This window comes from Triticum aestivum, chromosome 3A (genome assembly GCF_018294505.1).
Source record: "Triticum aestivum cultivar Chinese Spring chromosome 3A, IWGSC CS RefSeq v2.1, whole genome shotgun sequence".
Lineage (NCBI taxonomy): Eukaryota > Viridiplantae > Streptophyta > Magnoliopsida > Poales > Poaceae > Triticum > Triticum aestivum.
In genome coordinates this window covers 717479791-717485444 of record NC_057800.1, presented here as the reverse complement: position 1 = coordinate 717485444, position 5654 = coordinate 717479791, and the positions used below count along the sequence as shown (strand labels likewise).

Here is a 5654-nt window from a genome sequence, read left to right as displayed (position 1 = left end):
GACGAGGGAGGGTGGGGAACTCGGCAGCGGCCGCCTAGGGTTCCCTCCCCGCCGCGCAGGTGCGGCGTGGGAGGGAGAGGGGAGGGGGAATGACGCTTCTGGCTCGTGGGATTAGTGTTTCGGGGACAGCTATAAGATGTCTTTAAGTGTCTTTATTAAAAAAAGTTATAAGCAGAAAAAAGCTTTCATTTTTGCACGGCAGATGTTATCTTTAATTAGAGGATCTTCAAGAGTAGCCCGATAATTTGGTGCCTTAAAATTGATTATAGGTTTGAGGAACGGTACAAGGACATCACACGCGCGCGGGTTCTCGGTTAGTTACGCAGAACCTAAAACAACAAACAAACAAACAAACACTGTAATTAAGCAGCGACTCTCTCTGTATGTGTACGTTCTTCAACGCAGGTACTAGCACCAACGGCAGCGACGTCGCCGGCCGGTTAGTCGCAGCACATCTCACAGATCCAGCAGCAGCACAGCGCCGCCAGGCTGAAAAACACAGACCAAATTCAGACCATTATCAGGCTGGAAATCACTAAGGACAGTTAAGCAAATTACAAAGGAGGTGGTAGTGGGGCGTACGTACCATCCTTCGATGAATCCCTTCTCGCCCCTGGATTTGGTGCTCCCCCGGCGCGACTTCTTCCCGCCACCGGCTTGACGTTGCTCCGCAGCCGCAGATGGGTAGTAGCCTGCACGCACACACCAACGGCACGCGCATGAGCAAACAAGCCAACAACTAATTGAATCGATGCAGCGAATCCAGCGACAGTTTCAGAAATAAGCATGGAGGTCGAAAATGGCGATCGAAATTAATTAACCTGGGGGTAGCGGCGGCGCCTGGTTGTTCCTGTCGTTCTCCATCACGTATCTATCTATCTATCTATCTAACGACCAGCTTCGGACGTGCTCGTCGCCGTTTGGAGAACCGATGCTGTGGCCGGCGGTCGATCGATCCACGGGATTCAGCTGACTGATGATGGGTGCTTCTCGACGCCCCAAGTTCGTATCTATATACACACATCCACACCCACCGCCAAAGAGATGCTCATAGACAAGAGGGACGCGGAGATCACATAAAGATAGAGCATACTAGTATAGTACACAAGGTTCTCTGCCCACCTTTCCTCACCACGCCACGCGGTTGCTGATACGGATTGACCATCAGCCGGATTCGATTCGGACTGACTCAACAGCACGTGCCTTTACGAGCTTGAGAAATGGAAAGTGTGCTGCCCGAATCAATGGCCGAGGTTTGTTGAGCGCGCGCGCACACACACTAGCTACTGATCGACATGGTACGCACGTACAGTGATCGACAAGCTAGCCGGCCATCCAGGGGTTGGTGCAAGGGATCGACGGTTCGGGTCGCGCCGTCGCCGGCTAGATGACGGGAGAAAGTTAGCTACAGATCAGATGCAAAGCAACCATATTCCGGCCCCCCTTTCTGACTGCTGTTTCGGGGTCGGTTATCTGTTTGATATTCGCTGGCCAAAGCGTGCGTGGAGTTTTTGTGAATCGGCCAGGGAAAACATTATCTGGCTATAGATGGAGCGTTCGTTGTCGCGAAAGATCAAGGTGGTGTCGACTGTCGAGAACTCGAGATATAATACTAGATAGTGCTCCTCAGTAAATGGTTATTCAAACTTGGAGTATGAAACACACTCGCAAGTTCAAAAGCCCCAGTACTGGCGGCGGAGGTCCTCCATGCACTCCTCGTCGGCCGCGATGTGTTCCCTCGTCACCCTGTCCTCCATGACCACGGCCGTACCCGTCCCCATATCTAGAAGCAATCGCGTGAGAACTTCTTAGTCAAGCATGTTTGACTTAGAGTGTTGGGCACCACGTGCGTTGAAAAAGATTTGTGTTGTATCACTGCGAAAATAGCATGCTATAGTGTCGCTAGTAGCATGCTATAGTATGTAGAGAATTGTCTCGCTAAATTGATTAATATATAATATCTTGTTAATGGCACAGTACTATACCACGCTATAGTACGTTAACATCATATTTTTAAGGGCGACGCTATTTTGTATAGTGCCCTTATGATCTATGTATAACTACTACCAATTTGTAAGTAGTTGGGGTGTTACGCCTTCTCTCTGACTCCAATCATAACTTGCTAGCTGTCTAATCCTCTAAGGATTACTTTAAGCCATTCATAGATGTAGCATTATTCTAATCCTACACCTACGTACCATCTAGGTAAACTTACTTAAACTTCGTAATTTACTTCTCTCTTCCCCCCGAATTTCACGTGGTGGGGTCCGGGCCATTTTTTTTCTTCCAATCAAATCACCCAAACCAGTTTTCACGTAGTTTTACGTACAATAATTGCCTGGGTGTAGCAAAGCCCCAATACGCACGGAGCAATGCTACACATACGTAATGCTACGTTCACGTAAAAGCTGATGTGGGGTTTGTTAATTGGGCCAGGATTTGCAGCTGGGGCCCACCCCGGTTAAAATAGGGGGGGGGGGATTTTATGGAAGGTTACGTAACCCTACATAGAACTTTCGTAGGTGTAGAATTATCGATACGCACGGTAAGTTACATGGACACCACTCATGCATGGGTTCTCGGTTATTTTCTGCACTACTTTTTTTTTTGCGGGGTATTTTTTGCACTACCTAAAACAACAAACAAACACTTAACTAAGCAACGAGTCTCTCTGTGTGTATGCTCTTCATAGGTCTATACTAGCACCAACGTCTTGTGCCGGCAGCGACCGGCGAGTTAGTCGCAGCACATGTCGCAGATCCAGCAGCAGCAGAGCGCGGCCAGGCTGAAAAGCACGACACATCGAGATCAGCGACAATGAAGTAAGTTACTCCCTCTGTTTCAGAATAGATGACCCAACTTTATACTAACTTTATATTAAAATTAGTATAAAATTGGATCATCTATTTTAAAACGGAGGGAGTACAAAGGAGGTGCTATCGATCGATGGAGCAGCTGGTGGTGGCGCGTACTTACCATCCTTGGATGAATCCCTTTTCGCCGCCGCCTTGACGTTGCTCCGCAGCCGCGGATGGGTAGTAGCCTGCACACGCATACGTAAGGCACACGCATGAGCAAACTAAAGCAACAGCTTGGGGTACGTGCTAGCCTATCTTTATCTCATCTGACGACGACACCGCAGCTAACTGAAGTGAGTTCAGCCTCGGTTTTCAGACATGAGCGTGGAGATCAAAACTGGTCGAAATTAACTAACCTGGGGGTAGGGGTGGAGCCTGGTTGTTCCTCTCATTCTCCATCACGTATATCTATCGATCGACTGAATCCGTATGTGCGTGTGCGAGGAGAATCGATGCTGTGTCCGGCGATCGATCGATCGATGGTTTCTGCTGGATGCTGATGGGTGCCTCTCTGCTCGTCTCGACGCCCCAAGGTCCTATCTATATATACACACCGCCGGCTAGCTGCTGGCCACTCCCACCGTCGCAACAGGCACGCGGAGAGCACGTAGATAGAGCATAGTAGATAGTACACAAGGTTCTCCCCACCTTTTCAGACCACGCCACGCGGTTGCGGATCGACCATTAGCCGGATTCGATTCGGAGTGACTCAACAGCACGTGCCTTTACGAGCTTGACAAATCCAAAGTGTGAATCCATGGCCTAGGTTTGTTGAGCAGATTGAAACACACACACACACACACACTAGCTAGTGATCGATCGACATGGTACGCACGTACAGTGATCGAGAAGTTAGCCGGCCATGCAGGAGTTGGTGCAAGGGATCGACGGTTCGGGTCGCGCCGTCGCTGGCTAGCTGACCGGAGAAATCTAGCTCAAGATCAGATGCAAAGCAACTATATTCTCCGGCGCCCCTTTCTGACTGCTATTTCGGGCTCGTTATTTAATCTTGGAATATGACACACACTCGCAAGTTCAAAAAGCCCCAGGACTCGCACTTTTGAACCAGCTTAACGGATACGAAGCAATTTTGTTTCCGTTTTGGAACAGTCACCTGACGGCTCTACATCAAGGGCATCTCTAGAAGATACCTTGTTCTAAAAGTCAGAAACCTCTTCATTATTCTGTTTCATTATTTACAAGTTTTGCAGTGATTAAATGTTTATTCATCTAGTGCATTTCCTACAAACTTAATCTCTCAAAAAATGAATTTTGCCAATTCTTCCAAACATTTGCATTGAAACAAATCCACGACATTTCAAAGCAAACATGGAAAATTCAAATGCACCACATCATAATTCAACTGCGACTTTACGAGCATAAATAAAGTTCATCAGATCAAACGTCTAAACATAACCATAAATTGTGCTAAAAAGGTACCGAATGAACAAGCTCATTTCAAAATACCACCAACATGCGGTGGACCAAAAGCCATAAGTTCACATGGGCCTCATGCACTCGCACCATCACTGTCGGCACCACCATGAAATCCACTGCATCATCATTCAATTGCACACTACAAAAGCAAAGAAAGAACCTAGCAATCAATATCACACCATGCATCAATCTCTTGAGCAATTGCAAAACAAAAACAAACAGAATATTTATTACCCTGTGGGCATATCCTCGAGCATGTCGGCCTCGCTCCTTGTCTTGTCTGAGTTTGGGTCATCGTTGGCTTCCAGAGATGGAGGGGGTGGCGGTGCAGCCTCCTGGGTAGCCGTCGGTGCTGCTCGAGGTCGGTTGGTGGTGGTGGTGGTGGGGAGGGGGGGGGGGGGGGGGGGAGGGTGACTGCATCCTTCTTCTTCGTTGCGTCCGCCAACTTGGCCGACAATTGCATTTGCCGGTCAGTGCCGACAAGGGTTGTAGGGTGGTGGCGGCGGAGTGAGTGGCGACCACCACCGACAGTTGAGCACTTTTGATAAGGTTCTTGCCTTGGCGCCGCATTTTGGTACTTACAACACTGAATCCACATCAAGTTTAATTCAGACCACGCCACGCGGTTGCGGATTGACCATTAGCCGGATTCGATTTGGAGTGACTCAACAGCACGTGCCTTTACGAGCTTGACAAATCCAAAGTGTGAATCGATGGCCTAGGTTTGTTGAGCAGATTGAGAGACACACACACTAGCTAGTGATCAACATGGTACGCACGTACAGTGATCGAGAAGCTAGCCGGCCATGAACGGGTTGGTGGAAGGATCGACGGTTCGGGTCGCGCCGTCGCCAGCTAGCTGACCCGAGAAAGCTAGCAAAAGATCAGATGCAAAGCAACCATTTTCTCCGGCGCCCCTTTCTGACTGTTGTTTCGGGCTCGTTATTTAAACTTGGAATATGAGACACACTCGGAAGTTCAAAAGCCCCAGAACTTTTGTACCAACTTAAAGGAGAGGAAGCAGTTTTTCTTCCGTTTTGGAACAGTCACCCTGACGGCTCTTGCATCAAGGGCATCTCTAAAAGTCTGAAACCTCTTCATTATTATGTTTCCTTATTTACAAGTTTTGCAGTGATTATATTTATTCACCTAGTAGATTTCCTACAAATTTAATGTCTCAAAAAAGTATTTTGCCAATTCTTCCAAACATTTCCTCAAACAACTAAAAAAAATTCACGACATTTCAAAACAAACGTAGACAATTCAAATGCACCACATCATAATTCAACCACGAGCATAAATAAAGTTAATCAAATCCATGGAACTTCTAAAACATAATGTAATTTATGCCAAAAGGTA

General features: G+C 47.7%; 1 long non-coding RNA gene across 1 annotated transcript; it reads right to left on the bottom strand.

Annotated features, from left to right (window-relative positions):
- Positions 1-233: 233 nt before the first annotated feature.
- Positions 234-3378, bottom strand: LOC123063463 (uncharacterized). Its single transcript, XR_006430340.1, has 5 exons — positions 3215-3378; positions 2977-3043; positions 822-2785; positions 587-692; positions 234-489 (listed from the first exon to the last, which is right to left on the bottom strand). It is a non-coding gene; the product is annotated as an uncharacterized lncRNA (long non-coding RNA).
- Positions 3379-5654: the final 2276 nt, after the last annotated feature.